Here is a 27,787-nt window from a genome sequence, read left to right as displayed (position 1 = left end):
TTAAAAAGATCAGACAACTATTAATCAATTAAAATGAGCTATTTAATCTCCAATCTAACATCATTAACATACTGGTCTAAAATCAATCTCTACGGATTCATAATTTCACTTCCAGATGCATTATACGAATTACGTAGTTAAAAATGTAGAAGGAGAAACTAAAGAAGCTAATCATTTCCAAAAGCACATCGTTTCAATTTAAACACCCATCGATAAATATTTCACTACTTCTCAATTAGCCGAATGCTCTAATCAGCTAGAGGGTGAGATCTAGATTCACTAATCCCAGATCAATCAGAATATAAACAACAATATTCAATTGCAAAAGTTCACAGTTTCAGAACTTAATCAGAAGAGAGCAAAAATCATGAAATGAAATTGAATAGTTAATTCACCTATAACCCCGTTATAACACTAATCAATACCCAAATATCATTTGTCATTCTTTTGCTATCTTAATCAAGATTAAATACTAATTGATACTCAACATTAAAATAACATACATTAACAACATATCATTTGCATTTTCTTTTTTTTTTTTTTGAATGAAGAAAACAAGAACACATAAAAATCAACATTTATTAAACCATTTTTTTTTTAAACCAAAGAGAACGCATTAAAAAGTTTAGAGGAAAGGCGAGGCAGCCGTGCCCTAACCCTAGCCGAGGGAGAGGGGCGGCGGCGCTCGCGGGCCGCACCACGGTGGTGCCCGCAGGTGCCGCGGCGCCCTGCGGCCACCGCCGTGGGCCACAGCCGAAGCCAACACCACCAGCGAGCGGGATAAAACAAAATGGTGTGCGAGCAGTGGTAAACTGAACGCGCGGGGGACGAGGGAAAAAGGAAGAGCTGCGTGCAGGGGAAGGGGGAAGGAGGTGCGGCGGAGCTTCGCTCCCCGCCTCCAAACCCCAAACACTCGGGTTTTTTTTTTTAAATATAAACACGCGCCCAGTTTGGTAACGAGTGTTCAAAACTTTCTTCGAACACACACACAGTTCGACCTTAAATAAAATTTCTTTGCTAATTAAAAGCACACAGTCCGATTACATTCCCCACATGAAATTTAATAAAACAAATTTCATTAAAACGCCCAATCCGAAAACTAAAACAACCACCCATCACCCAATTTGGCAAGCAAAATTCGATTCAATAAAAATTCGGTTAACAGGGACTGGTTCGGTTCAAGTTCTTGGGTGATTTCCTCCTTCCCAATAACAAAGGGATTCAAACACCCAAACAGCCATGAAGAAAAATACACATTTCCATAAAAATTTCCAGCCAAATTCATAATGAACATTCAAATAGATTTTTTCAATGACCAATTCAGAATCCTACCTTAATTCGCAATCCCGATATGGCTGAGGGAGAGCCCAATCCTGCTAGATCCAGACCAACATCTTCCTCTCCAAAAACTCCCAATTTTGCCCAAAAATTCTCTCCAACCCAAAATCTTCTCCAAATTGACCATCCTCTCCAAATTTCCCCAAATTTGGGTTATATGGGAGATTTGACCCAAAATTTCTATTTTTGGAATAAAAATCTTTATTTACAAATAATACTCAAAATTAATTCTTTTCTAAATACAAGAACAAAAATAACTTGCTTTTTCAATTAAAAATTCGATTTCCTTATTTAAACAAATTTAACCTTTCTAATATAATAATCCAACAGATTCAATTAAATTCTATTGCGATAACCTACTAAACTTCCTTTTCAACAGCATATATAAATGCATTAATATTCAAAATCAGACAATAAATCAAATTTGCTTCCAGTTTAAAATAGGCAATTCATTAACAATGAAAATTGCATAACGAATACCTGATTAATTTAATCCATTAATCCTCAATGCACAAACGCATATATTTAATCAAGATAATTACTAAGGACTAATTAATCAAATAACCAAACACACCAGGCACGCAAACCGAGAAGGTCAACCAAACAGACGACTCGCAAACCCGAACAAGAAGGGATTACCGACGACGACTGACGATGCTCACTTGAGCACGACGAAGGTCAACTGGGGTCTCACGACCACCTAATCCGACTCTAGGGATTAACAAGGGTACACTCAAACCTGCAAAACTAGGTGACGACGAACCTCACACTCATGCGACTTCGTACCTGGAATCTCCTGCAACAAAAGATCATACATGCATACATTTATAAAATCTAATGAAAGCGTTAGTCCGATACTAAAATCATGAAATAGGTACACTGAATAACCTGCATACAACTACTGTGAGAACCACATCAATAGCTATGCGTAAAATCAACATCTGATTATAATCATAATATCACGATAAACTAATCAAGATTAAACCAAGGTTAGAGATCGATTACTGTAGGGGTACTAAATTCTTCCCCCCTAGGTTCCGACTTACTCCTGGAAGTCGTGAGGCTAGATGAAGAACATGTCGTACGCATCAGCCCTGAAACTCATTCAACAAAGATCAAATTGCACATAGAAATCTTTCCATAATCAAATGAAGTATTATTGCAAAATCCTTTACAAACGCCATTATCCATTGGCAAACTACATCTAAAACCATACATTCCTTAGAATATTCTAGGAATTATCCACAATCATAGCAGAGAAAAAAGGAATTTTCTTCCATTCATTACACCAAATTAAAACATTACAATGAGGTAACAACAATTACCATAATCATCGATCAAAAATGATAGGAAAACATGCCATAAGATCAATTTCCTTTACCAATCCATCTTTATCATAAGATTTAATAACATAGAACTAGCTCAAAATATCAGTTTCTACAACCAAATTAGCTTTCATGAAATAAGAGCAACGTAAATAACTCAATTGATTACACTTGCCAGGCATAAGAAAACCTTTCCAAAGACTATGTCCCATAACATAGCGACAAGTTAACACAATTTACTCCATGATACAAATAATAACCATCCACATAACTGGAATGCATAACAGAAAAGGCCACATGTGAGCATGTCTAATGCTCGGTCAAGGATAACATGCACGATCAGCATCTCTATGCCTGATCTCAAAACAACAATATGATCATAAATATCCAATATCTCACTCAAAGGCTTGATGGTGCTAGGCACACCATAGCGGTGCTACCTTCCATACAAGACCTTTGTGAATATCCCTTGTTGAACAAGGTGGTTAGCCTCCAAGAGATAGTCACCACACATAGGTAGGTAGTGGGTACTAGCTGCGTCACAGCCTCACATACCCCCTATCCTCACGGTTCCCTATATCAACTTCCTCGCACACACTCTACCAATTCCGTATCATACGTCCTTGGAGAGGAATTTCACATTTTGACACAAGACCAGCATCCGAAAACAATAATGATAAACCAGTTTAGCCACCAAAGTACAGATGAATAAAGATAATAAATCATCAATTCCAACAATAAGGTAAGAAAATAATCCGGAATTTCAACACCAAATCAAAAGTGCAAAAGATCACAAGATCGTGGCCAAACCTTCAAAGTCAAGGTAAAATAAATTGTTGATCCCCAAAGAAATATAAAGAATATCACGACTGCACATAATAGCACTGTGTGACTAGCATCTAGCCACCAACGAGGAAGGAAGGAACAACTGACTAGCTATTGCAGTAGCTCATCATGTGGTGTGACATAGTCACACTATCCACATGGCATGGCGGTGTGCACCTCGACATCACCCCGCATCATGTCGTCACGTGGCATGGCAATACCCCAAGTGGAGAAAACACACAGTGGACGTATCCCGCATGGTAGTGCACCTCGCGGAAAAAGCACGCGCAAGCCACATCCCGCATAGCGACGTATCTAGAAGGATACTCGCCGTAAGTCAGAGGTATACATGACTATGGTCCACCCACATGCCCACCAACACAAACTAACTGGCAGCACAAGTGAATAAACCTACCTTTCATGAAGACAAGGCAAAGGATCCTCCAAATCGCACCATCACTGAACACAAGAATCACCATCGAAATGCTCAAATAAGGAAGAGAATAGGCTGGCACACATAAACCTGTAAATAGGTTCATCAAAGGGAAAGTATTGAGTACACCTTGATACAGTTTAGTAGTACAACTATATCATTCCTCGAAGTAGAGAAGCTAAAGTCGCTTCGCGCCGACATTACTTGTACGCCAATCCATACTATTCAAGGAACGGTCGCTTCAAATACTACCCCTTAACATACCGAGTTACCCACAACCCGAGGTTTGGTACTCAGCAGGGAAACAAATAAGCAACACCACATAAACAGTATGGTTTCCCATACTCATAAGCAACATACCCTCCATGGTTGGTTACTTCACCAATCCATGGGCACATAAGATAAGCACTGGTTTCTTACAATACACACAATTACACCAGCACTGGTTTAGTCACATTTACGAGGAGTACTTTTCAGTACGCTAACATCTATACAAGGAAGATTCCAATTATGCTTTCTATATAAATAACTGAATCAAGTTTACTCTAGATTCAAGTACAGAAATTATTAACAATTCACAATTATATAAGGAAATAACATCATTCCTATAGCTTCCTCGAATCTCACTAAGCATTCATAATTAAATTACTAGCTAAGCAAATTCATTTCTAAAGCTTAAGACTTTCATCTATCACTATGAAGCCAAAAGCAAACATACAATTTCACATGTTTTATAAACATTCTATTTACATCAATGCACTTTTTAATACCATTTCTAAAATTCCTATGATTAGGCAAAGAGAAGGGAAAGAGAGTTTGATAACCAAACCATTTCCTACAAAACACGCAAGATCAAACAAGATCACGCTGCAATATTAAATTTCCCACTATAAGCCTATCATTTAATTACACGGTTATCATTTCACTACCATTTAGAAGGATGACAATCAGCCTAACAAAACATTTTCAATAATTATGGTTGCAACAAGAGGTTCTAGTTTTCCAAACAAAACAGAGATCAAGAGAGGCAATCTTTTCGATACTGCAAGACCTCATAAGAACACTCACTTAATAATAATACAATTCAGACACATGTCATAATTTGCAACCTACTAGGGAAGATCACATTACGATCATAGATAAGCAAAGAGCTATTACCCAATTAAAACATATTAATGCATGCACATCAAACAAGCTCTTCCATTCGCACTTTCTAAACACATCAAGGTAATACCACATACCCAAAAGCGAGTTCAACGGAGCATTTGCTAAAATAAATCTTAAATCAAATTGGTTTAATGAGACAAATAAGACAATCTTTCGGAAAACACATTAATATTCTCTCGAAGCTACAATAACATGCTCTTTTTTAATAATTCTACAAACATAAGCGTCATAAGGCTCACACAAGGGTTCAAGAAGTCACACCCTTTTCTCTTTCAAACAAGAAACTCAAATCAAAGATAATTACACATATCTTAATCATTTAATTTCCAGAAAGAAGAGAGGAATGGTGATGATCATTTAATTTTCTACAAAGTAAGCATTCAATAATTGCCATATTAGTCCCTCAAGTGGACGACATTAAGCTAGATCATAATCTTAAAACAAGCACAATTTGCACTTTCAGATTCAAAACAAGTACGGACCAATCCAAATGGATTAGTCTAAAGAGTACAACACTCAATAAGGAAAGGTACATACGACTCTCTTTTAAATAAGAGTAATTGTAGACCCAGACATCAATAAGCACACAAACACCAACATCAAGAAGGCGAAGCAAGGTGTGAACACACGTTACACACCAGTTAAGGTCTGCTCAATCACTCACATGCAACAGGAGGACAAGCATACACATAAGGTCGATACACCTCACACCAATAGAGGGCACATGCGACACCAGAGATCCCAATGTTTGCAACATGGGCTCTGATACCAAATGTAATGCCCCGCCAGGAAACCCCGAAGGGATAAGCCAAAATTACAAGAATAGAGTGCAAAATTTATTTTTTTAAAAGTTACAACACATAAGAAGCAACAAGATACCAAAGATTCAGATTGCATAGCGGAAGACTTCAACTAACACCTAAAGAGTTTCCCAACGAGATTACTTAAATTTCACAATTCATTTAACTCACACAATTAATCCATTAAGCTGAATATCTTAATAACGAGATAATCATAATCAGAATAATTCCTTTCAAAAGAGGGAAATATAAATCACAAGCAAGATTCATCATTAAGATCCATTCCTAATACTCATTCAAGATTTTCAATTTAAAATTACAAACCATACATCTACATTTTCTAATACACTAGGATTTCATCATAACCTAAGAGATCTTTCCAAGCATATTAAATTCCTTAACAACCACTGAATATAATTCATTACTCTAAGATACATTATTCCATGTTCCAACTTATTGCATTAAACGGATGATTTCACACATGCATTACGATAAATCGCATCTCAACCAGTTATGCATTCGATCCACATGGCATTCAAAATAGAACTGAATAAAAGCGTCTAAAGTTAATTCCAATTATCCACGTAACCCTTTTACACAAATTAATCATACATGAAAAAGTTGAATAAAGGAAACATAAGAGAATACACCACATAACACCATACTGATCTCGGAGTTCACCCCTAAAGGGCTACATCTCCGGGTCTGCGCAACTGCAAGACCCCTCTGATAAATAATAAAGTTAAGAATACAAGAGGTTACACCATACAATCTAGCCATCAAGGCGATACATAACAATATACAGACGACCGCATCGGTCAATTAATACATAAACGATCCTTAAAAAGAACAGGATCCAGCTGAACATAATCAAAGCTAAAACAAAGGTCCAGAAGAGCATCCATAAAACTGAGCCATCACAACCCAAGGTCTAACATGAAACCGACACTCACAAGGGCAGTGACAAAGGACGACTCACAAAGGTACTCAAAACAGGACAAAACGACAACACACTAGCGAACGTAGGGACAAGTGTCATCACACAACCTAGTATGGATACCATGGCAAGTCTTCATAGGTCCCGGCCCATACACTGGTAACCCTGGCAACCTAATCCGAACTTCCGGCCCATCCAAGCCTCATGTGGACCCACACATCCTCTCGTGAAGACAAGGAAGGTAGTTTGCCATTTCAGGCCTTCTCACAGCATGTCGAGTCTATGCTAGCACTCGTCCCATGTGTGAGGCACATTATCTTATTTATAAATTATTTTCTAATCTACTTAGGTTATCACTTATTAGACTCACTTTCGACGGGTTACCCAGCAGCCACTTTGGGCGCGGCCCCCAATCGAAAGCCACTTTCCCATACGACACTAGACTAACTCAGATGAACTCACACCACGGAATACACATGGTAAGACGAACGGAGTTCCAGGAGATACAATCATCAGGTCAAACATGACTCAAAGATGAACACTTACTGACGGTACTCTAACTAGAGACCTGACAACTAAGGTCAACCATGAATCATCATTCGACTCACACAAGGAGGATATAACCAACTAAGACAGCATCACAATCCATAGGCAACTCAAAATTCGAGGACTGAAACAGGAACACCAAATCATCGATACGACAGGGTCCTTTTACACAAAGCAAAACATGCCATTTCATAATTAAAGGTGAATACATAAATTAAATTTGCAAGGCAATAATCAGAAAAGACAATATTTTCTCAAATTGATTTAAGCATTAAAATCGATCAAGTTTTCTACAAGATCTAAATCAGCTTACAGTTATCTACCTCATCGAGGGATAAGTTGTTCTTGGTTTTCTAACTCCTAAGGTTCAAGCATCGAACAGGCAAGTTAAGCCGTATAGAGTTTTTAAACCAAATTTATATTAAAAAGATCAGACAACTATTAATCAATTAAAATGAGCTATTTAATCTCCAATCTAACATCATTAACATACTGGTCTAAAATCAATCTCTACGGATTCATAATTTCACTTCCAGATGCATTATACGAATTACGTAGTTAAAAATGTAGAAGGAGAAACTAAAGAAGCTAATCATTTCCAAAAGCACATCGTTTCAATTTAAACACCCATCGATAAATATTTCACTACTTCTCAATTAGCCGAATGCTCTAATCAGCTAGAGGGTGAGATCTAGATTCACTAATCCCAGATCAATCAAAATATAAACAACAATATTCAATTGCAAAAGTTCACAGTTTCAGAACTTAATCAGAAGAGAGCAAAAATCATGAAATGAAATTGAATAGTTAATTCACCTATAACCCCGTTATAACACTAATCAATACCCAAATATCATTTGTCATTCTTTTGCTATCTTAATCAAGATTAAATACTAATTGATACTCAACATTAAAATAACATACATTAACAACATATCATTTGCATTTTCTTTTTTTTTTTTTTGAATGAAGAAAAAAAGAACACATAAAAATCAACATTTATTAAACCATTTTTTTTTAAACCAAAGAGAACGCATTAAAAAGTTTAGAGGAAAGGCGAGGCGGCCGTGCCCTAACCCTAGCCGAGGGAGAGGGGCGGCAGCGCTCGCGGGCCGCACCACGGTGGTGCCCGCAGGTGCCGCAGCGTCCTGCGGCCACCGCGGCCCCTGTGGCCACCGCCGTGGGCCGCAGCCGAAGCCAACACCACCAGCGAGCGGGATAAAACAAAATGGTGTGCGAGCGGCGGTAAACAGAACGCGCGCGGGACGAGGGAAAAAGGAAGAGCTGCGTGCGGGGGAAGGGGGAAGGAGGTGCGGGGGAGCTCCGCTCCCCGCCTCCAAACCCCAAACCCTCGGGTTTTTTTTTTTAAATATAAACACGCGCCCAGTTTGGTAATGAGTGTTCGAAACTTTCTTCGAACACACACACAGTTCGACCTTAAATAAAATTTCTTTGCTAATTAAAAGCACACAGTCCGATTACATTCCCCGCATGAAATTTAATAAAACAAATTTCATTAAAACGCCCAGTCCAAAAATTAAACAACCGCCCATCACCCAATTTGGCAAGCAAAATTCGATTCAATAAAAATTCGGTTAACAGGGACTAGTTCGGTTCAAGTTCTTGGGTGATTTCCTCCTTCCCAATAACAAAGGGATTCAAACACCCAAACAGCCATGAAGAAAAATACACATTTCCATAAAAATTTCCAGCCAAATTCATAATGAACATTCAAATAGATTTTTTCAATGACCAATTCAGAATCCTACCTTAATTCGCAATCCCGGTATGGCTGAGGGAGAGCCCAATCCTGCCAGATCCAGACCAACATCTTCCTCTCCAAAAACTCCCAATTTTGCCCAAAAATTCTCTCCAACCCAAAATCTTCTCCAAATTGACCATCCTCTCCAAATTTCCCCAAATTTGGGTTATATGGGAGAGTTGACCCAAAATTTCTATTTTTGGAATAAAAATCTTTATTTACAAATAATACTCAAAATTAATTCTTTTCTAAATACAACAACAAAAATAACTTGCTTTTTCAATTAAAAATTCGATTTCCTTATATAAACAAATTTAACCTTTCTAATATAATAATCCAACAGATTCAATTAAATTCTATTGCGATAACCTACTAAACTTCCTTTTCAACAGCATATATAAATGCATTAATATTCAAAATCAGACATTAAATCAAATTTGCTTCCAGTTTAAAATAGGCAATTCATTAACAATGAAAATCGCATAACGAATACCTGATTAATTTAATCCATTAATCCTCAATGCACAAACGCATATATTTAATCAAGATAATTACTAAGGACTAATTAATCAAATAACCAAACACACCAGGCATGCAAACCGAGAAGGTCAACCAAACAGACGACTCGCAAACCCGAACAAGAAGGGATTACCGACGACGACTGACGATGCTCACTTGAGCACGACGAAGGTCAACTGGGGTCTCACGACCACCTAATCCGACTCTAGGGATTAACAAGGGTACACTCAAACCTGCAAAACCAAGTGACGACGAACCTCGCACTCATGCGACTTCGTACCTGGAATCTCCTGCAACAAAAGATCATACATGCATACATTTATAAAATCTAATGAAAGCGTTAGTCCGATACTAAAATCACGAAATAGGTACACTGAATAACCTGCATACAACTAGTGTGAGAACCACATCAATAGCTATGCGTAAAATCAACATCTGATTATAATCATAATATCACGATAAACTAATCAAGATTAAACCAAGGTTAGAGATCGATTACGATAGGGGTACTACAATTGGCAAAATAAGAAGGATTAACATCCATTTATCCAAACCCTTCTACCAAACTTGACTAAAACAACTAATTTCTCCAAATTAAAACTTAAATAAGAGAACATTCAATGGAGATTTTAAAAAACTTTATTGAGAACAACTAAAATTCCATCTGGAGATTGGGAAGGGAGTAACGAGAATTTAATTTCAGAAATTAATCTACAACTTCTTTCATTTTCCCCAAATAAATGAGATTTTCAACAACACAACCAGATTTTTTTTTCAAAGAAAACAAACAAACTTTGATAAAAAAAGAAACCAAAGATCTAAACTAGAATCTTACCTCATATGGCAATCCTATAAAAGATTTAGTGAGGAGTCCAGCCAGCCTGCAGGCTCAAGAAATTTTTTCTCCTCCCAAAATCTCCAAATTTCCATCCAAAAATGCTTTCCAAAAATATTTGCCAAAAAAACCCACCTCCCATATTTTTCCAAAAATCTTGGTTAAATGGGAAAGGTTTGACCAAAATTTTTATTTTGGATTTTAAATATTTTATTTAAAAAAAAATCTTCAAATTCATTCTTTCCAACTATATCAATGTATTAACCTGCTTTTCAATTTAAAATTGATTTTCTTAAATAACTAAAATTAACTTTTCTATTTCGAAAATGCCAACAAGATTAAATTAATCCTATTTCAATTAAATTTAAATCTTTCTTTTGCAAAAACATAAACATAATAAATTTAACATTAAAATTAATCATTTAATTATACTTGCTACCAACTTGAATTGAGAAATTCAATTAATGATTAATCACATAAAAATGGAGCCTATTTAATTTAGTCCCCAAAATACTAATGTAAAAAACACACATTTAATCAAATTAAGGATTAAGGATTAATTACTCGATTTAACCACACACACAACACGCAACCCAAGAAAGCCACACAGACAGACGACCTGCATACCCAACCAAAGGGAATATCGACGATGAACCAAGTTCAACTAAAGATAGGAACTATGAAGACACCATATGAGATCTGGTATGACAAGAAACCTAATGTAAGTTACTTTAAAATCTTTGGAAGTAGATGCTATGTTCACAAAGATGACAAAAATGGAAAGTTTGATCAGAAAAGTGAAGAAGGAACATTTCTTGGTTATTCTTCTAGAAGTAAAGCATTTAAATGTCTAATCAAATCATCTAACAAAATAGTGGAAAGTGCAAATATGAAAATTGATGAATTTGTAGAAAGAAGTGATGAAGGAAATTCCAAAGAACCAGAATATTATGAAGATTTTGTTTATGTTCAACCGAGAAATCCTACCGAGAAAGCTGCTGAAGAAAATGAAAATAATTTCCAGTTACTGAGTGATGAAGAAGATCATACAGAACCTACCAAGCCTATATTAGCCAAATATGTCAAATGATATCATGCATCAAGTCAGATTATAGGAGATAAAGATGATCCAGTGATGACAAGAAACAAACTGAGATAGAACACATGTCTAATTTCTGAATTTTAACCGAGAATAGTGAAAGAGGCATTTAATAGTGAAGATTGGGTAAATGCTATGATAGAAGAAATTGTTCAAATCAAGAAGAATGACACATGGACACTAATCCAAAGACCAAAGGACAAAAATGTAATCGGTACTAAGTGGATTTTCAGAAACAAGCTAAATGAAAAAGGGGAGGTCATTCGCAACAAAGCAAGACTAGTTTACAAAGGTTATGCTCAAAAACAAGGAATAGATTATGGTGAGACTTTTGTACCTGTGGGTAGACTTGAGGGAGTAAGAACATTGTTGGCATATGCTGCTTTCAAAAATTTCAAGGTATATCAAATGGATGTTAAATCTGCATTTTTGAATAGTATACTAGAAGAACAAGTTTTCATTGAACAACCTGAAGGATTTGTTTAAGACAAGAGTAAATATCAGGTATGCAAACTAAACAAAGCCTTATATGGTCTGAAACAAGCACCTAGAGCATGGTATGAAAGATTGCACTCTTATTTAATCAAGATTGGTTTTATAAGGACAAGTGAAAACAACAATATGTACATGAAGAAAGATGAGGACAATGGAATACTGATCTCAACCATATTTGTTGATGACATTATATTTTGTGGAAATGATTCCTTATGTAAGAACTTTGGAAATGAAATGTGCAAAGAATTTGAGATGTCACTAATCGGTGAGATAAAGTAATTTATAGGTTTACAAATATTGCAAATGAAAGATGAGATTTTTATTACTCAATCCAAGTACATAAAGGAAATCTTGAAGAAATTTGGAATGGAGGATTCTAAACCAGTAAGTACTCCTATGACTACTAACTGTAAATTATCAAAAAATGATGAATCTGCATCTGTTGATGAGACACTTTACCGATCTATGATTGGAAAATTGCAATATGTTGTGCATAGTAGACTGGATATAGCACATGTAGCAGGTATTGTAGCAAGATTCTCTGCAGATCCCATGGAAACTCATATGACAACGAACAAGAGAATTTTCAGATATCTGAGAGGCATTGAGGATTATGGCTTAGTATATGAAAAAAGAAATAATTTTGATTTAAAAGTTTATACTGATGCTGATTGGGCAGGCAACATAGATGACATGAAAAGCACAAGTGGTGGAGCTTTCTTTTTGGGAGAAAGACTAGTAAGTTGGCTTAGCAAGAAACAAGGATGTATTTCTCAATCTATAGCAGAAGCTAAATATGTTGTTGTAGCATTGAATTGTACCAATATAGCATGAATCAAACAATTGTTGGAAGGTATAAATGAGAAAGTTACCGAGCCAATAACTATATTCTGTGATAATACTAGTGCCATTAACATTTCAAAGAATCCAGTGATGCACTCTAAGAAAAAGCATATATCTATAAAGTATTATTATCTCAGAGAAGAAGTTCAAGAGAAGAAAGTTATGCTAGAATATATCAGTTCAAAGGAGCAATTAGTAGACATCTTCACAAAGCCACTGCCAAGGGACACTTTTAAGTATATCAGAAGCAAGTTAAGGGTCCTACCCCTATCTTCTACTCACTAACTAAGCTCGGTGAAAGCATCAATTCGATGAATCTATAGAATATTATGTGTGGATTGATGTTGATTTACACACATTAGGAGGTCACCTAAAGGTGTGCAGGAAAAAATGAATAGAGACAAGTTGATCTGACTGAGACTGAGATGTTACACAACAAGGCAAATCACTTCACAGAGGAAGAAATCATGATTTAGTTCTTTTACTTTTTGGCATTGTTGTCAAAGGGGGAGAAGACTAAATGGTTGACTGCATGATAAAGCCCTGAATGATGGAAATTACAGAAGACTAATGATAAGGGGAGTAGATTGCAAAAATGGAGAAGACTAAATGCAAGTCAATAGCTCTAAAGCCTAATGAAAAATGGAGAAGACTTCAAAAGACAACAGATCAAGGATAACAGGAGAAGTCTAATAGCAATATGAATTTGAGTCAATTTTAATATCTTATTGGTATTACCATTTAATTGTTGGTTTTGCCATCAATGCCAAAGGGGGAGATTGTTGGCATTACAATAAGACAAATTGTCGATATTCAATAAGGATATTGAGAAGGTTGTTGAAGATTATTGATATAACTGAAGAAGGATGATAACTATCTTTATAAAATTATTTTGTCATTGATGTCAAGAAATTGATTATCTGATTCAATATGATGTTGCCATATCTTGAGAAGATTGATTAGAGGAGAATTATGATGTCAGTAAAAGACACAGAAAGAATGTGATGAATAAAGGGAGGAATAAGTTATTCAATGGGCAACTATTACCGAGTTAGACAATGATGAGATCATGATGTTTAGATTGTTTTGATATCCTACATATGTTGTTGATTGTAAGGTTAATACTATACTATGCAACCAAGCAATGAACCTAGTCGGTAAACCCTAGGGAACCTAGTCAGTAAACCCTAAGGTTATCGATATCGGTTAATGAAGGTGAAATGTCTACCGAGTAAAGTTTAGTATTTACCGAGTTGCAACCGAGTTATGACAGTGCACATGGGATGGATAAAAGCATTATTTAATGAAGGACAATGATTAGCTAGAGATGTATAAATGATTGGTATGCCATGTATGAAGTTTGTTAAGGATCTATTGTAAAGGAAAATCAGCAGGAAGATCTACAAAGTAGATTGAACCACAATAACCTTATGCAAGTTCCAAGATAGGAATGGAAGTCCTGAGGTAAGGTAAAACATTTTCAGATCGAAAGGATACATTGAACCTAGTCAAGTTTGAAGATCCAATGGCTAAGATTGATCATGGGAAATGTAATCAAGGAGATTTAGCGGTTAGCAATTGTTTATAAATAAGGAATTGCTAATAAACAAGGTATGCGGGAAAGTGTATGCACAAGGATGTTACATAGTGATTACCGAGCACAGAAGCTTGAAGACCTATTTGAATAACAGAGTAGAGAGCCTAACAGAGGGACAAGATAAGTCCTATGACTAGATTGTTTTGAGCAAATGAGAATCTACTTTAGCATTTTAGATGTGAAGTTGCAGATCGATTTTATTACTGTTATTTTGTAAGTGAGAGAAAATCTCTTAACCGAGTGTACTTAACAGTCTTATATGTAAACCCTCTAGCAAGGTAACATTCTAAGTGAGTGTTTGAAATCCTTTAACAAGGTCACTTCTAACAAAGTGAAGATCCTAACAGATCTGAGGGAAATCCCTTAACTGGGTCACATCTAACAATGTGTTTGTAATCTTTAATAGGATTTTCTTTTAACCGAGCATACTCTAGAAGAGTATATTTCTTAATGGGTCTGAAATCCCATAGTGGTTTTTCCCTATTTGGGTTTCCATGTTAAATCTAGTGTTATGAGTGTTATTATGATTTTGTGTTCATAAGTTTGGATGTTTAACAGTTTTTGGTTAAGTTGTTGAAGTAGTTACCGAGGTTGAATCTGTTGATTTTATGGAAGTTTAAGTTTGTATGATTCACCCCCCCCTCTCATCTTGTTAGCTATTGGCATCCGTACTTTACATTAAGTATTAGAACTAACATTTATTTCCAGCCTTCTTTGATGATTCTCCTTTCTCAGTGGTGTTGATTCCTTTGTCTATAGAGTTGTTTCTTTTGTTACCAAGTCCAGGAGATTTATTTGGTGATCTTATGTTTTGTTGATCATCCAACATTCTTAACACTTCATAACTATTCTTCAGTGTTTCTTTTGACTTCTTTTCTGCTTCAAGTTCATCGGTCAATCTTGATAATTCAAGTTTCAATGCTTGATTCTCATTTTCTTTTAGATTTGCTTCATGATGTGCATAACCCAATTGATCAGATAGATTATGTTGGATTCCAGTCATCCTTGTGATTTCATCATTCTTTTCAGACACCAATGCTTCTAGTTGTTGTTTTTCTCTTTCTAAATCTCTTATGTTATCCTCAGTTGTTCTCAATGCATCAAGATTTTCAGTCATCTATGTGTTGAAGTACTCATGTTCCCTTTTCATTACTTTTAGCTGATCATTTAGTCCTTTGTTCTTTTCTTTCAATTCTACAATTATTTCTTTAGACTCTTCTGATATGTTGTTCTCAAATGATGTCTCAATTTGTTCCACCAACTCTTTCGAGTCCTGTAAATCATCAGACAATCTTCTTTTGACTTTAAGTGATTTTTGCATTTGTCTCTGCATGTCTACAATCACTTGATTAGCATGATCCAATTCTTCTTGAAGATTCACAATTCCATGTGATTGTTTATAGCCTTCCATTGATAGCATCTTTCTCTTTAGGCAGTAAAACCCTTTTCCAAGAGTAGTGCTCTGATACCAATTGTTAGGTCCAACTAGGAAAGCTAATGTACTGAGAGGGGAGGGGTGAATCAGTACTTCAAAACTTTTCTTCAAAAACAATCTTACTGATAAACATAAACTGTGTATAGTTGATCTCATAATATATAATGCTAAAACATAATCATAGAAATAACATTCATACACATTTCACTCCATAACTCAAATATTTTGGTTATGCAAAAACTCTTTGTTAGAGAGAAAAACTGTGGTGGGGATGGCACCAACAACTTCACTACTGCAATAATAAAGGTTGCTCGGTTAGAGCTACAGGTTTAGCTATTTTTGATAGCTTACCCTGTTAGGAGTATCAAGATCCTTAGATCTACCTTGCTAAAAGATTTTACAAACACTTTTACAAAATGTTCTACCCAGTTAAAGGCTTTACAATTCATAGACTTTGTTAGAGTCTTTTACCCTGTTAAAGGTTTCTATTACAACTCAAATAATTCAATAAAAAATCTTTACAAATATCTGTAAATTTACATTTGAAATGTTATAGCAGCCTCTATGTGCTCAATATGAAATGACCTTTCTCATAACATACCTCAGTAATTGATAAATCAACTCGGTGACCTCTTCTGTATACTCTATCCCTTAAACTATTTTTTGAAAAACCTTCTCGGTGACCTCTGAATATCTTTGTCACTCTTGTGAGCATACTACCTCCCCGTGGTGGGGGTTTATTCTCGCCACGTGGATTAATATATATATATATATATATATATATATATTCTCCACTGTTTAAAGAAATACCTCCCAGTCAAAAAACATAGTCTCAGTAGAGAATAAAAAATTAATTTATTTTTTTTCAGAACACTTTGGTTTTCTTAAAATTTACATTAACAGAATACCTAGATCTGGGAAGGAAAAAAAATTATTTTAAAACAAACACCATTGGCAAAATAAGAAGGATTAACATCCATTTATCCAAACCCTTCTACCAAACTTGACTAAAACAACTAGTTTTTCCAAATTAAAACTTAAACCAGAGAACATTCAATGGAGATTTTAACAAAGTTTATTAGAACAACTAAAATTACATCTGGAGATTGGGAAGGGAGTAAGGAGAATTTAATTTCACAAATTAATCTACAACTTCTTTCATTTTCCCCAAATAAATGAGATTTTCAACAACACAACCAGATTTTTTTTTCAAAGAAAACAAACAAACTCTAATAAACATAGAAACCAAAGATCTAAACCAGAATCTTACCTCATATAGAAATCCTAGGAAAGATTTAGTGAGGAGTCCAACCTGCAGGCTCAAGAATTTACTTCTCCTCCCAAAATCCCCAAATTTCCATCCAAAAATATTTTCCAAAAAAAATCCACCTCCCATATTTTTCCAAAAATCTAGGTTAAATGGGAAAGGTTTGACCAAAATTTTTATTTTGGATTTAAAATATTTTATTTAAAAATAAATCTTTAAATTCATTCTTTCCAACTATATCAATATATTAACTTTCTTTTCAATTTAAAATTGATTTTCTTAAATAACTTAAATTAACCTTTCTATTTCCAAAATGCCAACAAAATTAAATTAATCCTACTTCGATTAAACTTAAATCTTTCTTTTCCAACAACATAAACATAATAAATTTAACATTAAAATTAATCATTTAATTGTACTTGGTGTTACTACTTATCAAATTTCCATTAGTTTTTATATTTAAAGTCATACTATATACTCTAGTCGGTTAACACTACCGAATCATGCAGTATACGCCAAGCAGCAAAGATGACACATCGATTTGATATACATCAAGTGAAATGTGTTACCAGATACATTGAACCTAGACATGCATATGAAAATGTGTTACAAGATCGAGGCACATCTACCATTATTACATTGGAAATTGCACCAGAAGATTGTGTATGATTTTGAGACCAATCTAACCAATGAAATATTTTGTACAGTTATTCATTCAAGGATTGTTGTTTGTAAGATCTAAGAAATTAATTGGATCACTATCTTAGGAGATCTATTTATACAACATTAGTTAAGGGTGTATGCATGTGTGTAAGAAGACTGCTACAGAGACACAGAGGTCACCGAGAAGGTTTTTAGAGAACAGTCGAAGAACAAAGTAAATAGAAGGGTTTATAGAGTTACTATATGGGTTATCAAGGTATGCTATAAGCAAGGTAATTTATTCTGAGCACATAGAATCTGCTATAACATTTCAAATGTAAAGTTGCAGATATTTGTAATGATTTTATTGTAATATTGTGAAGTTGAAAGAGAAACCTTTAACAGGGTAAAAGACTCTAATCAACTCTATAAATTGTAAAGCCTCTAACCAGGTGCAGCATTCAGAATAAATGTTTTAAAATCCCTTAGCAAGGTAGATCTAATAGATCTTGTTACTCCTAATAGGGTAAGCTATCAGAAATAGCTAAAATGTAGTTCTAACCAAGCACTCTTAATTATTGCAGTAGTGAAGTTATGGGTACCATCCCCACCGCAGTTTTTCTCTCTAACCAAGAGTTTCTGCGTAACCAAAATATATGTGTTATGGAGTGAATCATGTATGATTGTTATCTATTTGTTTTAACTTTATTTTATGTTACTGCACTATTTTGTTTATGCATAACAGTAAAGTTATTATTCAAGAAAAGTTCTGGAGTATTGATTCACCCCTCCCCTCTTAGTACATTAGCTTTCCATATTGGGCCTAACAATTGGTATCCGAGCTTCAATCTTGGAAAAGGGTTTAACTACCTTAAGAGAAAGATCTTATCAATGGAAGGCTACAAACAATCTCGGAGGATTGTATATCTGCAAGAAGAGCTGGATCATGCTAATCAAGTGATTGCAGACATGCAAAGGCAAATGTGAAAATCTCTGAAAGTAAGAAGAAGATTATCTGATGACTTGTAGGATTCTCAAGAGTTAGTAGAACAAATTGAGACATCATCTGAGAATAGTATATCTGAAGGAACTAAAGAAATGATTGGAGTATTGAAAGAAAAGAACAAAGCACTGGTTGATCAACTAAAAGCAATGAAAAGAGAACATGAACATTTCAGCACACAAATGACTGAAAATCTAGATGCATTAAGGATAGTTGAGGATAAAGAAAGAGATCTACAAAGAGAGAAACAACAACTTGAAGTCTTAGTATCTTATAAAAATGATGAAATCATAAGGTTGACTGGGATTCAACAAAATATGACAGATCAACTAGGTTATGCACATCATGAAGCAATTATGAAGAATGATGAAAATCAAGCATTGAAACTTGAAGTATCAAGGTTGACCGATGAACTTGAAACAGAGAAGAAATCCAAAGAAACACTGAAGAAGAGTTATGAAGCATCAAAGATGCTAGATGAGCAACTGAATACAAGAAGACCCAATAGAGATGCAGGACTTGGTTACGAAGGAAATGACTCTACCGAGAAAGGAATTCATACTATCGAGAGAGGAGAAACATCAAATAAAGCTAGAAAAAGGAATAACATAAAAAGAAAGAATCCTATTTGCTACTACTATGGAAATCAAGGTCACACTGCCAGCATATGCCAAATCAGAAAAGGTAAGCAACCGAATATCACAAAGTCCAATGATTATCGTTACAATTGCAATAAATATGGTCACACATCTAATCAATGTAGGAAAAAGTCTATTAACAACTATCAGAAGGCAAAATTCAAAGGGTTTTGTAGAAACTGCAATGGATATGGATATAGTACTGAGAAGTGCTTGCTTAAGCAAAAGAACTACATGTGGTCCGCACACCGAGCAAACACTAGAGGTTACTGAACTCACACAGATCCTTACTGACAATATGTAGTAGTACCATGGGATTACAATACAAGGATATGGTGTGAATATTGTGGATGATATGGACATATTAGTACAAACTGTTTTATAAGGTTTGGAATGAACAACCAAATATCATGGAGAAATCTTGGTATGGCATGTTTTCATTGTCACAAAGTTGAACATTTAGCTGGAGATTGCAGAGATCAACCTAGAGGAGACACTGAAGAATTAAAAGAAAAATTAAAGATGATTTGGTAAAAGAAGAAAATTGTGTCAAATGAAGAAAGCACCTTACCTACCGAGTTAGGTGCACCTATTCCAAATTAATCAGCAAAGGTATGAAGGGACTGCATTCTCTGAAGGTTAAAATCATAACAGTTCCTATTCTATTATGTACAAAATTCTTCAAAATCTGCATAGTTAAGATGCATTAGTGAGTTTGAAATTCTATCAAAAGTACTTTATAGGAAACATGTCAAGTCGGTGAATACAGGAAGCCTGCCAAGTCGGTAAATGAAGGAAATTTGGTTACTCAGTTAAAACAAAAAAAAGAGAGTAAATCGGTTAAAGGTGAACTGAGTGCATTTAATGTTTTGACCTAACCCACACAGAGCCCGATAAGGTATTTTGTGTACTTAAAAGAATTTTCGCGGTCATTGACACTTACCAAGTTTTTGAAAGAGCAGAGCAGAGCAAATCAAGGTGATCAAACCTCATTTAGAGCGAATTTCAAGGTATTTACATCAAATCTCATTGCATTGTTAAGCTAGTTTACCAATCTTATCAAATTGTTATTATCTGCTGAGTGTGAAGTGTCTGTCGTTTGTAAACCATCAAACCCTTAGGATAGTTTGCTAAAGTTTTACCTAAAATAAACAATGGCGCCCAAGATCCAAGATCCCATAGTTGTCAAGAATGTAGAGAAGCCCTCACTAAAATACACTTTGACTCCTAAAGTCGCCTCCGATTCGGATGACAAAACCATCTTTTCACTCATCTCGGATCGAGTCTTATTAGTTGAAGATGTTAGATTCTTCACCAAATGTTGTGTTGAAGAACTTGGTCATGTTGAGATAAGAGGTACCTATGATGAATTGTGCATAGATGGTAAATTGAATAGCAAGTATGAACACATCAAGATCAAAAGATTGACTGAAGCCCTAACCTACCCTTGTGTGTTCAAGCCCCAATGGGTCAAGTTTTTTTGAGCAGAGTTCATGACGATTTCATGAGGCTAGAAGAGAAACCATTCAAAATCACAAAGGAAATCATTCATGTGATCACCGGTTATCCTATCTATGATCATGCACGAGCACAAAAGATGATATCACAAAAGGAATTAATTAGTTTAACTGGAGTTGAATCTGATTACAGAGGACTGAAACTGAACAATGTCACTGATGCAGAACTTAAGTTTTCCATTAGAGTAATTGGTTATTGTTTCTTCCAATCAGCAAGGGAAAATAGTGTACCCTGTGCCGCAGTTGACAAAGCTTATAAAATTATGAAAAAGGGAATGAAAATTGATTTATGTGAAGTGTTACTGAAGAACCTGTTTGAGAACCTGAACACAATAAGGAAGCCGAAGAAGAACAACTTGGAAAATACACTAAAGTTTGGTTCACTTCTTTTATGTATGTTTTTCTACTTTGAAAAATTCTTTCCATCAGTCAGTAAAGTAGTTTGGGAGCTACACCAACCAATCACCCATTAGATTAACGACTTTATCAAGATACTAGGTGATAATTTCAATGACATAATGGATGATTATTTCAGCAAATTTCAAGAGAAGATGCACAACAGGTACCGGATTCCACCCTCGCTAGTGGAGAAATATAAAGATGATATATGATTTGTGGTAGATACTGATTACTGTTATGTGAATGCTGTGGAACCAAGAACTCAATCTATTCCACCTATGGGTTACGAGATTGACTTTGATATCACACAACAAAAAATTGATGCCTATCTTTCATTACCAAGGCATGCTACCAAACTGAGGTATGGAACCTATGAAGAGGTGAAGGGAAAAGTAAAAATGAGCATTGTAGTACCCAAAGCTACAAGGAAAGCAACAAAGATGATAAAGGTTTTAACGGAGAAATTCGGAGAAGATTCTTCCTCCACACCTGTCAAAGGTACTCTTGCCATCACCGAAGAGGAATCAGAAGCTCAAGAGGCAGCAATAACATTGAGCACCGAACTACCTAAGGGTAAAGTATTGAAAAGAAAGAAATAGGACATTTCAAAGGCCCTACCGACTCCTCCAACAAAGAGACCTAATACAAGAGCAGCAGCTGCATCACCGAGTAAGAAACAAAAGAGTGTTACTGCTCCCAAGGTAACCAAGACATACAAGAAATCTACTCAGAGACTCATTCTGGCAAAAGAGTCTAGTGATACAGAATCTGAGGATGCCAACAAATTCCAAATTGTCAAAAGCAAGAAGGTAAATATACATAGTGTTGAAAACTTCTGTGCCAATCTAAAAGAATATGGTGGATTTGGTTCTTTTAGATATGTCAAGTATGAAACAAGAAATAATGATGAGAAGAGACAAACTGAAGAAGTTGTCATTTGCACACTTCTAAAGTTTCGGCTAGCTCCATTGGAACTAGTAAAGTCACTTCCAAATGAACTTTACTTGCATATTGATAACAAGTGGAAGTATGCAATGGACTCAGAAAAATAAATCAGAGAAAGAAGTCTAGTCCATCTATTTCCTAATATGTCTATAGAATAAATAAAGGAACATTTGACAACCTACAATTCAAAATTTCTTGTCAAACAAAGAGCCTTAAAACTGATGAATGGGCTATATATTGATGTAGAAAATGAGACAAAAGTAAAATGGCAGGAAATCTTCAAAATCAAAGATGTCAGTGAACAATCTAAAGTTGAAATCATTGATGTCACCGAGCAAGATCCTGATGTCACCGAGCACAGTCCTGATGCTACCGAGCAAGACCCCGCTGACACTATTCAAATTGATGAAGATGTCATGGATATAGAGGAACAGGAGTAGGAGATGATAGAAGGCACTACATATGCAAAACTTGTATCTAGTGAATCCATTTTAGAACAAGTTCAGCCTTATCCACCGATCACTCAACTTGTCTCTATCGAATCTCCTCAGGATACAACACAAGGCACCAAAGGTCACAAGTCTGCAATAGGAAAAGATACTACTCACGAATAGACCTCTCAAGCACCTTCGAGCACCGAAAATGTAGCAGCTAAGACACCCAGTACCGAGACACCAAAAGACACCATAGCAGCTACAGGAACTGACCAAAGTGTTGCCTCTACTGAGCAACCTACCGAGGGTCACCAAACCTCTCAAGCTATTGTCTTGGTCCAATCGACCAAAGGTAAAGAGAAGAAGGTGAAAAAGCATAGTTTCAAAGTTGATTTATCTAAACCAATAGTGTTGCCCAATGTGGATATATCGAAATTAAAGGGGTAAGCACTCATTGATTTTGGTGAACTATGCAAAGCAAAGGCCAAATAAGAAAAATAGATGGCCATACAAAAGAAGAATAAAGTACTTCAGAAGGTGAAGACACTGCTATCCGATATGCTACCTATAGCTATAGTGTCAACCGATGTAGCCATCCACATTCAACTAGATGAACTCCTAAATTAAATAGAAACATCTGGAGTTGATGCATCTAAGTACTTGAGCAAGCTCAAAGACAAGGAGCTTACTACAAAAATGATAGAAGAGGTACGAAAAGCTTTAGCTATTGGGAAAGTCAAACTTGTCAAATTCATTGCTGAGTTGTCCCCTCAACTCAAGCATATTCTTTATTTATTTTAGAAACTTTGTACATTTTCTATATTCATTAAAGATATCAAGAATAAAACTGATGCAATTGAGAAAGAGATCACTGATCTCTCAAATAAGTTGACTCCTGAGCCCAATTCAGTTCAGAATTTTTATACCAAGCTTCAACAGCTCATGGCTCAACAACTGGAACTCGGAAATGAAGAACATAAGATCCGGATCGATACAATGACACTCCAGACATTATTCCTTCCCCATCTTTCATCCATTCAAGAACAGATTAACCAAGCCACACGCCTATCTACTACACAAGAGGGAAGCACTCTTGATGGCTTAATATCACTATTGGCTGATATTCAAGCACAAAATTCTTTAATGGAAAGTATAAAAGATGCACTCTCTATCGCACTCACCAATGCCCAGAAGAAGTATAAATCTATTTTTGATCAGTTACCACCCCTGGATGGAAATTAAGTTTTTTTGATGTTTGTCAAAAAGGGGGAGTAATACAATATATTGAGTGATACTATATTTGGGGAGTGATACAGTTTTTGTGATATAGTTTTGATACAGTATTTAGAGTATTGTATACAGGGAGAGTATACCGAGTAGAGTATGCAGAGTATCCAAGGACAGTAAGCAGAGCACACAAGCACAGAACCGAGCATGCAAAAATCAGAGTTATGTACAGTATAATGATAAGGGGAGTATATATGAATATACTATTTTATTGACTATTGTATTTACTGTCAAGTATAGTCATTTTGCAAAGTATATAGATTTTTGAATTATGACTTTGAAAGTAGTTTTTGTCAAACATCTCAACTAATGTCAAAAGGGGAGATTGTTACTACTTATCAAATTGCCATTAGTTTTTATATTTAAAGTCATACTATATACTCTAGTCAGTTAACACTACCGAATCATGCAGTCAGTACACACAGAGAAGTTGGTATGCACAGTCTAGTCGGTTACAGAGGAAAGCAGTCACAGAATGCAGTATACACCGAGCTATCTACCGAGTATCTTTTTATGACTATCGAGCAGAAAAGATGACTCACTGAGTTGATATACGCTGAGTGAAATGTGGTACCAGATACATTAAACTTGGACATGCATATGAAAACATGTTACAAGATCGAGGCACATCTAACCTTTATTACATTGGAGATTGCACCAGAAGATTGTGTATGATTTTGAGATCATTCTAACCAATGAAATATTTTGTATAGTTATTCATTTGAGGAATCTTGTTTGTAAGATCAAAGCAATGAATTGGATCACCATCTTAAGAGATCTATTTATACAGCATTAGTTAAGGGTGTATGCATGTGTGTAAGAAGACTGTTATAGAGACACAAAGGTCACCGAGAAGGTTTTCAGAGAACAGTCAAAGAATAGAGTAAATAGAAGGGTTTACAGAGTTACTATATGGGTTACCGAGGTATGCTATAAGCAAGGTAATCTATTTTGAGCACATAGAATCTGCTATAACATTTCAGATGTAAAGTTGCAGATATTTGTAATGACTTTATTATAATATTGTGAAGTTGAAAGAGAAACCTTTAACAGGGTAAAAGACTCTAATCAAGTCTATAAATTGTAAAGCCTCTAACCAAGTGCAGCATTTAGAATAAATGTTGTAAAATCCTTTAGCAAGGTAGATCTAATAGATCTTATTACTCCTAACAGGGTGAGCTATCAGAAATAGCTAAAATGTAGCTCTAACCGAGAACTCTTTATTATTGCAGTAGTGAAGTTGTGGGTGGTATCCCCACTGTAGTTTTTCTCTCTAACCAAGAGTTTCTGCCTAACCAAAATATATGTGTTATGGAGTGAATCATGTATGATTGTTATCTATTTGTTTTAACTTTATTTTATGTTACTACACTATTCTGTTTATGCATAATAGTAAAGTTATTATTCAAGAAAAGTTTTGGAGTACCGATTCACCGCTCCCCTCTCAATACATTAGCTTTCCATATTGGGCCTAACACTTGCTACCAACCTGAATTAAGCAATTCAATTAATGATTAATCACATAAAAATGGAACCTATTTAGTTTAGTCCCCAAAATACTAATGTGAAAACACACATTTAATCAAATTAAGGATTAAGGATTAATTACTTAATTTAACCACACACAAAACACGCAACCCAAGAGAGCCACACAAACAGATGACCTGCATATCCAACCAAAGGGAATACCAATGAGGACTGAAGATGCTCACTTGAGCATGACTATGGTCAAATGAGGGTCTTACAACCACCTAATCCAAATTCTAAGGACCAAACAGGTACACTCAAACTTGCTAATCCACGTGGAGATGAACCTCGCAACCCGAAATCTCCTGTAACCAAGAGTCATACATGCATACATATATATACTTTATGAAAGTGTTAGCCCGAGATTAATAACATGAAATAGGAGGACTAATAAACTTGCATACAATCTGGCATGAAAACCACATTAACAGGTATGCACTAAATCAAAACATCTGACTATAACATTATATTATGATAAACTAACCAAGGTCAAACTGAGATTAGAAATTGATTAGGATAGGGGTACTACATTGGGGAAATCCCATCAAGGTTGAAGTAAATGAGAGAGAGATTTTGATCTAGAATTTTGAAGTTCTGAAAAATTTGCTAATTTCTAAAAAGATGGTTGTATCAACCCTTTATTACCTCAACCTAGTCTCTTGAAAGAAGCTTACAAATTAATCCCCTGATCTGCACAAGATCTTACGACCAAGATCAATATCAGGAAAAAATACTATGAAGAATAAATAAGATAACAATCTCAAGAAACTCCCTAAATGATTAATAAAGCTCCAGATCCCTCAAAGGGAAAGCCCTGCTAAGCTAATCGTGACTAAACTTGTAGAAAAACCTTTAGACTTGTTCTACATCAAATTTCTCCAAGAGATGTTAGCCCCAAAAAATACTTCACAACTAATGGTGCCAAGCCTTTACCATTAATCAACATCATCCTCAGAGCTATAAGTAATAATAAGAATTTTTGAAACTAGAATCCTGCCTAAATAATAGTATTGCAATTTCATAGCAATGGATAGGGAGATGGGGAGCCATTCAGAAAAGAACAATAATACCAAGTCTTTCCAAAGTAAGATCATATCTTTCCTACTTTCTACTAATTGAAACACCATAGAGAGAAATCAAGATGGCTTCCACCTTTAAAACATAGACAAACATCATGTGCAAGAGAGGAGAAAGGAGGCAATAACCCTGAACTAGATTAAACAAAGAAGCTAGCATATTCAACACAGAGACAACCTCCTTATTGTATCAACCATTATCATCCAAAAGAAATAAAAATCTGATCACTACATAAACAAAACCAAACAAATGTCTATATACATTGTGTTATATATATATTAGCTTATATATACACATATATATGTATATGTGAGTATATATATATATATGAATATATAAATATAATATATATATATATATATATATATATATCTTTTCAAATAGAGCACCATTAATTTCTTGGAACGACAAGATTCATAAATACTACCAAAAAGAAAAGATGATAAGCATAATAAACTAGATCGATAAACACATTCAAAAAAATCTAAGTCCGAGCTACGAAGGGATAAACCAACTTAAGAGATAGAAACATTACTAAAGTTAGAGTATAAAATCCAACTAAGCAGCCATAGGTCTGAAAAAAGTTAGGTCTGAGCTAAGTCTAAAGAAAAACTATAAAAACTTGAGAGTCACAAAGACGTGGGAAGTAGAAAACCACAATGGACCCATCTAACCAGCCTAACATCTTCTTACCCGCTCTTGTCAAGCCTTTTCTCCAGAGCTGGCTGGTGAATTAACACGGGTTGAAACAAGGGAAGGGGGGATCACAAGATCATCCAAAACCACTTCAATATTCTCTGCTTCTAGATAGTTAGCCAACCACCTATTGCACATTGGTTTACTAACCTGCAAAAGCCACATGAGAAAGAAGAGATTCCTTTGCCTAATTGGGTTATAGGCTTCAAAGGTTGTCAGATCCTCAATTGACAGAATTGGGTATCTAGGCACCCAGTTGTTCATCTAGATAAGAATGTCATAGTCATGAGGCTTTGAAGCAGTGAGCTCCTCATCAATATTGACTACCACATGATCCAATTCTCCTAACAGTTCCTTCTTGAAGACCTTTTTACAAAGTTTCATTACCTCTTTCCTATC

The sequence above is a fragment of the Cryptomeria japonica genome, chromosome 9 (genome assembly GCF_030272615.1).
Source record: "Cryptomeria japonica chromosome 9, Sugi_1.0, whole genome shotgun sequence".
Taxonomy (NCBI): domain Eukaryota; kingdom Viridiplantae; phylum Streptophyta; class Pinopsida; order Cupressales; family Cupressaceae; genus Cryptomeria; species Cryptomeria japonica.
This window is presented reverse-complemented; position numbering follows the sequence as displayed.